The sequence below is a fragment of the Mesoplodon mirus genome (assembly GCF_964341445.2).
Source record: "Mesoplodon mirus genome assembly, chromosome: 4".
NCBI lineage: Eukaryota > Metazoa > Chordata > Mammalia > Artiodactyla > Ziphiidae > Mesoplodon > Mesoplodon mirus.
In genome coordinates, this window is record NC_138979.1 from 100786447 (window position 1) to 100794968 (window position 8522).

At 44.1% G+C, this 8522-nt stretch overlaps 1 long non-coding RNA gene across 1 annotated transcript; it reads right to left on the minus strand.

Moving 5' to 3' along the window:
* Nucleotides 1-217: 217 nt before the first annotated feature.
* On the minus strand, nucleotides 218-8321 carry LOC309801999. The gene is made up of 4 exons (XR_014293704.1): nucleotides 7796-8321; nucleotides 4237-4392; nucleotides 1936-2041; nucleotides 218-1153 (listed from the first exon to the last, which is right to left on the minus strand). It is a non-coding gene; the product is annotated as an uncharacterized lncRNA (long non-coding RNA).
* Nucleotides 8322-8522: the final 201 nt, after the last annotated feature.

An 8522-nucleotide genomic window follows, 5' to 3' on the forward strand; every position in this document is an offset into this window, starting at 1 on the left:
GCAGAGCAGTTCTCCTGGGCTCCCTTACCCTGCTGCTCTCCACTTGAGCGCCCCTTTTCAATAAAATCTTTTGCTTTGTCAGTACGTGTGTCTCCTTGGACAATTCATTTCTGAGTGTTGGACAAGAGCCCACTCTTGGGCCCTTGAAGGGGTCCCATCAAGTGACAGGATGACACTAGCAATATATACAAGGACAGAGATTTGTAAAATTCAGTGGTAAGAAGAAAAACAATTTTATTCTGGACGTTTTAGTTAAATCATTGAGGTGAAGAATGAATATAAAGAACCTTCTTCTCTGGACCAGCCTTTGTTAAAGAATCAGAAACCCCTTCTCCTTTTGGGGCATGTGGTTGTGAGCTGTTGAAGCAACCTGTTAAAGGTAGAGCCAGCTTCAGTTTCCTGAGATTAAACCAGGCTGAAACTAGGTTTACAGACAGCACAAAAGTCAGGTGCAGGACCTCTTGTCTCTGTTATGGAGCTATGCCTTGGGGAATTATGCCTTGGGTCAGTTATTAGCTGTCTCCTATAACTACTTTGTTTAGGGTAATATTATTTATAGAACCTTGATTAGATAAAGATTAAGAGAATTATAAAATATTTAGGTATTCATCCAGCCCAACTTCTTCATTTTACAGATGGGGAAACTGAGGAAGATAGTCTCTTCAAGGCTATTTGGACTTATACTAACACTCTCCTCAAAGTTTTTCCAGTGTCTGCCGAGTTCTAAAGCCACTTTCACATTCTGGGTTTTTGTTGTGGCAGTGCCCCACCTCTGGTAACAAAATCTGTATTAATTATCTATCACAGTGTAACAATTACCCGAAAATTTAGCAGCTTAAAATGACAAACATTGGTTATCTCACAGTTTCTTAACTCAGGAATTTGGAAATGACTTAGATGAGTGGTTTGGGTTCAGGGTTTCTCATGAAATTACAGTCAAGATGTCAGCCAGGGCTGCAGTCATCTGAAGGTCTGGCTGAGGCTGGAGGATCTGATTTCAAGGTGGCTCACTCACATGGCTATTGGCCAAAAATCTCATTTCTTTGATGACTGTTGTGGCAGAAGGCCTCAATTCCTCACCTCATGTGTCTCTCCATGGGATTGCTTGAGTGTCCTCTTGACATGGCGGCTGGCTTCCTTCAGAGCTAGTGATCTGAGAGAGAGCAAAAAGGAAGCGACATGTACTTTATGACCTCATCTAGGAAGTGAAACACCATCACTTCTACTTCATTCTATTCTTTTGAAGGAGTCACTAAGTCCAGCCCTCAGTCCAGGGAGGGAAATAAAGCTCTACCTCTGGAACAGAGGAGTATCAAAGAATTTGTGAACATATTTTAAAACCACAAGTTCTCTCAGAGCATTTGATCTAAAGAGAATTAAGTGGAAAAGGGGTTCTTAGTAGCTTTGATGATATGGTAAGAAAGGAATTCATCTAGACTCAGTCTGAGGCTACTGAACCAAAGAGTAGTCATGACACAGAAGTATTTTGACTCTGAAATTTATGAGGAAGTTGGGAAAAGTAAGGGTCAAGTCAGTTTGTTGCAACCTGTGCATGTGTTTCTCCCTCTTAACTTAAAGTTACATTTGAATTTGCATATCCACGTCTCAGTACTAACAATATAGTATATATACATAAAGGTAACACGGATACATCTACTTTCATACTATTTGACTACTGTAATTCTAGAAAATATTCCACCCTTGATATTAGAGCTTCTCTCAAGCTTCACATTCATTCTCTTCATCCAACATGTCCATCCCCTCTACCTCTGTGCTCAAGAGGAAACACCTATGGGTGTGATGTGAGGGAAGAGCCTCTCCCCCTAGATTAGTCCCCAAGCCCCAACGTCAACCACCAGACCAGGGGGCTGAGATCCTCTTCTATCTCTCCTTTGAATTAAGACTTTTGTCAATAATTACCCATTTACCACTCACCTTTCCAAAAGGAAGATGCGATTATGTCCCTCTTCTGCTTAGAACTGGAGATTTAAATGGTCCCACATATAAGAGAACCTCTGTGCATAGAACTATATCCAATCTCCTGGGATAAACCATAATGGAAAAGAATATTAAAAAAAATAATGTCTCTATGTGTGTAACTGAGTCACTCTGCTGGACAGCAGAGACTGCCACAATGTTGTAAATAAACTATGCTTCAATTAAAAAAAAAAAAGCCTCTGTGGATTCCTGACACTCTATCATAGCTGCACTATTTTGGAGAACAAGCCTATAACTTTCAAGGGATCCCCAAAGCAATAAGTTACCACAAAATGTCAAGATCCACCAGCCTCCAGGATAAAGGCCTGTCTCAATAAGGGGCAAGAGATTCATCAATTTGGCTCTACCCTTGCTCTCTATTAAGAAGAAAAAATGTTGCCTGCCGTTCCAGTTCCACAAGGATCAGGCCATCAGCCACTGCAGTTGCCCACTGCCAGTGTGCCCTTACGGGAATTCAGGATGAAGAAAAACAGGAAACATTCTATGCTTTGGGTACACTGGCCTTTAGATAGTTAAGATGCATATCTAAGAAAAATTTTCAAATGAATTCAGATACTTGCATTTTCCCAGACACAGAAAAGCACTAAAATCGCTAACTTGAGATACCTGTTTGTTGTAATTAGCAGTAATCTTTTGATGCTTGACTACGTTTTCCCAGCAAAAAAGTTTATATATATCCTGGCTCCTCCCTTACCTCTTTGGAGCAGTTCCTCAGAGCTATCTGAAAGGCTGTTTCCTGGGCTATAGTCCTCAGTAAGGTCCTCAGATAAAACTTAACTCACAACTTACATTGTGTGTTTTTCTCTCAGTCTACATCTCCATCCACTCGCCCCTCCATATCTTACGTCACAGCTTTATCTTTCCCTATGCTGTTCACACTTCCTGGCCTTTGTTTCTGCCTTTCTCTCTGCCTAGAATACACTTTCCCCTTCTCTGCCAGGAAAACTACTCTGCATGCCTTGGAACCCAGCTCAAATGTCATATCCTGGAGGAATGAATGATTTAAGTTCCAATATACTTTGTATGTATATAGCTGTAATTACTTCTTCACTCATCTGATTAACCCTGCACTGACATGATCTCTGAGTAAGAATGTTTTACTAGAATTTGTATCTCCAAGGCCTAGCAGAGATCATACTAGGGACTACTATTTGTTAGGTGGGTGGATAGGGGTTAGACTGGACCATTGCCTGACAGAACAGGGATCCTTCTCCCTCTGAGCATTTCTCTGCAGACCCACTACAAACTGAGGACCATCTCTTCTCAGTCTGATGCTTTGCTCTCCAGGCTCTGTAGTGAGCTTTGTACTTTTAGATTTCACTGACCAGTAAAATTTCAAAAGTAATTTTGGAGACCAAAATAGGATTGCCAGTTTTTAATTTTTTCAAACTTAAAGACTTAAAAAAAATTATCACCTACTTTTTAAAAAGTCACTATAACACCTCAAAAGTAGGAAGACCATAACCTTAGCCTAGAGAATAGTTCTTTGAATTAAACACATTTAGCCTTTTGAAAAACCTACCACATCAACCTTATTTTTTCTCATTCCATGATGAAAAATTCATCCCTGTTTATCAGCTCTAGAATAATGTTTGGAAACCACTGATTTTGACCTTTGCTTTTGAGAGGTGGCTCCTGCAATCTTCTTGGCTCAAGAATGAGCTTTAGGCCTCATGACAGGAATAGTCCTGTAGGATCTTCCCATGGCTTTTTTTTTGTGTGTGTGTGGGTGTAGAGAGAAGTACCTGGGAACAAGAGACCAACTAATGTATATTGAGCACCTCTATGCTAGTCACTTGGCACATATATGAGGTGCACATCTCAGGTGACAAACTCAAGAATGCAAAAAAAAAGCAATTTTACTTCTTTGCTTACCAAATTTATTACCTATCCAAGTATGTTCGACCTAGTGACAGAAATACATCTTAATTCAGGGTCCCCTCCTCCCTTTCTTTCCCTAGGGGTTGCATCTCCGATCCAGGGGACTGATTTAGTGTGTCAACGGGGCTGGATTAAACCTCCCAAGGTCTTAAGCACTGAAAAAATTATGTTGCCTCATATGTAAGTGAAAGTTTTTTAAATAATTATTTTATAGTTTATTTTTTCCCAACAAAGTTCTGTTTTTCTTTTTTCTCCTGAAATTGATCACTTCACTGCTTTTTATTCTTTCAAAAAATTTTCTTACTTCTTGGGTGGATGTTTTGTTTTCCTTGTGTCCTTGGCAAGTTCTTGACCTACCTATGGGGTCATCTGGTCCTGCTCATTGGCCCTCAGCATCCACCTGCTTGTACTGGATTATATTGCAGGTCCATGCAGGTCACCACAGAGTCCTCCTCACGCTGTCCACACAAGACTGCCTCACATCTGAAGGCTCTTTATGACACATGTGGGCCACTGTGGGTGAGAGTTTATCTTTTTAGTGTAAAACTTCCATCCCTATTAAAAGGCAACACTTACTATTATCAGTCATCTTACTTTGTACAAAGGAGCTGAGGGGGTACATGGGTGGATAATAGGCAGGGAACAGGAGGACACTATATCACATTATTTTCCATTGGCACACATTCTTTTATTTTTTATTTAACATTCTTTTCTGATTCCTGCACTAGACTATAGGTCTATGAGAACAACCCATCTGTGTTATTCATTACTATAACCCCAGAACCTAGAACAGTGCCTACCTAGCACATAGTAGGCTGTTAGTAAATACTGTTGATCAAATGAACGAGACTGAATGAGATAAGGACAACACAAAGAGGTAGAAGGGGATCAGAATGAGGGTGCTGGAAGTGCTGAAAATAAACTTCAATGATTTTACAATTCTGGAAGTTTATGTTAGCTCTTCCTTGGAGAGTTTCCTTCCATTGCAGCAAAAGATGTCTCTTCTACAGCATTCCTTGTGTTGTTTTCTGACTGTTGCCTGTGGACTAGCATTTTCTTTCAGCTGGAAAATAAACTAGTTTGGGCAAGAAGGATCATATACAGCTTTGCAGCTCCCCATGAGGTACAGCACTTTAAGAGCTAAAATATGCTAGTTTACTGAATGAATGAATGACTGGAACTTGAGTCCTAAATATCCAGAGAATCCCTGAGGAGTGGGCTCCGTGTTATATGGGTTAAATCCAAAGTGGTATCTTCTAGACTAAGTTTTATCCAGCCTCAGCATTCTACATCCACTTCCTGGGGTGCAGTACCTCCTAGTGGACGTCCAGGGCTGCTGCCTCCTTCCTAGATGCTCCCAAACATGGGCCCTCGGTGACTCCCTCCCAGAACTCCATCTTCTCCTCCTCAAAACCTCAATGTCACCCTCATCAGTGAAGCCCAGTAGACGATGAGGCCCAGCCAACTCAGGCAGGTCCTTTCTAGTCACCCCAAGTACTCACAAGATAAATAATGAAGGGCTGCATCAGAGCCAGGTAGTTCTCTAGAGCAGACCAGCGCCTCAAACTTTAAGGTGCAAATGAATAATCTGGAGAGAATCTTGCTAAAATGAAGGTTCTGATGCAGTAGTTCTGGGTTGTGGACCAAGATTCTGAATCTGAACTAGCTTCCGGGTGACACCAAAGGATGCTGCTCCAGTCTGTACTGCAACCTCGTGGTGACTGGCAGCTAAAGAAGTAGCAGCTCCCAGATGTACCAAGTCTGACCAGCAAGCCATGGGGTTGACCATTTAAGTAAACACTCTGAAGCTTATGAAGTACATTCAAGGTTTGTCCCTTGAAGGTTTGCCTGCCTCTTTCCTGGTGCTGAGACCCTAGAGAAAAGATCTGACCTCCAGCTGGAAGGGGTAGGGGAAAGGACACATTCCCAAAATCAGAAACTGCAAAACGTGGTTTAAATCAAGAGGTCAAGGGGAGGGAGCTGACTGACTGCTCAGAGGGTGTCCCAGAGCAGCAGTCTCTCATCCCAGGCCAGAGTCTCTAGCTCTCAGCTTTGCCAGCCTGGAAACTCCATTTTATCTGTACACCCAGAGATAAGCAGACTCAAGGGAAATGAATCATACCAGCCAGACTCTTAAGAGTCTAAACCAAATACCAACAAGTAAGAAGAGCAAACGCCAACTAATCAGAAACTTCTTCAGAGCAATACTTTCCCTGCAGGAATGTCTACATGGGCTGGCAAATCATTACCAAAAGTCTGTTTGGGGGCCTGAAATCAGAGCAAGGGGAATCAAGTGAGCAACCTCAGAAGAGAATATGATGACATTTTGATAGCTGGATGCACCCATCTCCATGGATAATTGCATACCTGCCAAGCAGAAGTTAGGAGAGCACCTTCCCCTTCTGGTACTCTTCCTGAAACTGGGAACTTTCTGTTCAGATTTCTTTAGTGCATTCCTGCCCTCAAATACACTTCAGTTGCCTTGGATGGATGTGAATGGCTAGAGTGGGTTACCTCCATTGATGTATGTTTGTAGTCTTTATTTTCTTGGTTGACTGTTTTTACTCAAAATACTCTTAGGAAGTGATTGCACCAGAATTTCTCCCCAGATTCTGAGATCAGCTCATTGCCCAGCACTGAAGCACCAGCAGGAGAGGAATGGGGGTTGGAGGGAGGGCCATCAGAGAAAAAGCTGGATCCTTTCCTTGCTTCCCACCCTGACATCTTATTCTAGGCTGCAGATTTTTAAAAACTTCAGTACAGTTATTTGGTAAGCGGTCAGAGGAACAGAAGTTGTCACATTTCTGTTGGCTGGTTCTTTTTTTGCTGGTGATGTTAATTTTCTATACATATAACACTTAAATCAGTGTCCAAAGTCTGGCAAGTTCTCAGGCTCACTTTCCTTTATTCTATTCTCTCATGATCTGAGCTGTCCTGTTGGGTGGCTTTTAAGTCATCAAACTTACAGAAGTGGGAGTGGGGAGACCTGGAAAATTACAGACCTCCACAGTTTCTTGCTTTTACAGGCTGTTCAGTAAGACTTTGTTGACAGGCTGTCGGCAAACGAAGCACAACCCCACTGCAATGTCCATCTCTCCCAGGAATGCTTCCTGACTTGCTGTGCCACCCCCAGGTTCCCTGGGAGAAGCTGGAGAGGCTCATTGCTCACTGAGTCCTATCTTATTCCCTCCTTGACAGTGATACAGCCGCTGCCAGCCACCTGAGAGCCAAATCCAAAACATATTTCCATTTTTGCCTAATGCCTAAATGACAGACCTAAATTTGTTGAGTCTGGATTTTTTAAGTGCTCATCAAAGTAACAAATAAAATTTGCTTTAAACCTGAGGCAGATTAGGAAAAATCCTCAACGAGAATATCCCTCTCACCCAGGTGGCTGTGGAGATGGAGGCCACAAAGTCCTCTTTCGCACCCTCATAGTGGCTACGGGAACCAGCACCTCCTGAGCAGTCAGATTTTTCACTCGTCACACTGTATTGTCCACTCTGCACTCTTCTAACGCTTAATAAATGTTTGCGCAGTATTCCTATAATTCCTGCACTCCAAAGGAAGTTTTAGCGAGTGTGAGGGCTTTTTAGAAAACCCAGTACATGACTTCCCCATTGACAGGGGCCAAATGAGGTAAGATAATGAGTACAACACGGAATAACCTCCCCCAAATTAAACAATCATATAGGAAGGAAGATGACGATTGGCTGATTCACTGAAGACCCCGCGGTCACCCTTTGCCGCGTTATAATTTCGGCCCAGACCTAACATCAAGCAGCAGCTGGGGCCTAACCGCCGAAGAATGTGGCTTCCGGAATCTAAAAAGGTGCCCCTGCCGTGCCATTGTTCCCACAATGCCGTGACTCGGATTCGAACCGAGGTTGCTGCGGCCACAACGCAGAGTACTAACCACTATACGATCACGGCGAGCTACTGGGACGCCACGAGGAGTATGTCACTGAGTGTCGTCCTCGTCTAGGTGGCTGCCGCTCTCGCCTTCCCAAGCCGTTCACTGTCGACCAGGCCCCTCTGGCCCTGGCGCCCAGCCCGAAGTGGAGTAGGGGCGCCGTGGACTCCCGGCCGAAGTCTCTGCTGGTCGTCCGCACGGCCCGTGAAAGAGAGGACATGAAAGTCCTCTGCAAACTAAAGGACTCCTAAGAGGCCAGGCCTACGTCCGGGACTCTCACGCTGCCTGTACGAATGTGAGGCCCGGGGGTCGTCCGAATGGCGGCGCTGGGCCCCTCTCACACCCACCGTGCCCTGGCGCTCACGCTGTCTGAACGGGCTCTTGCTAGGAATGGGGCCGTCTCTTAAATCCCACAAGAAGGAAAATCAGTTCGGACCCAGCCGCACAACTTCCTTCGAGATGCGGAGTAAGGGGAACTCGCAAATAACACACGCCTCGGTAATGAAGCAGTAGGATCTGGCGGGCTGGTGAGTGCTTACGGATATCTAGAAAGCAAGCGAGCAGTGCGCCTGCGTTCCCTCAGGGAGAGGCGAGGTTAGAGACGGGCGGGAACCAGCAGTGACACGGCAAAGGGGCGGGGCCTTAAACAGAGAAGAGCTTAGGCGAGAAAAGAAACTCCCGGGTCCCCAGTAGCTCGCCGTGATCGTATAGTGGTTAGTACTCTGCGTTG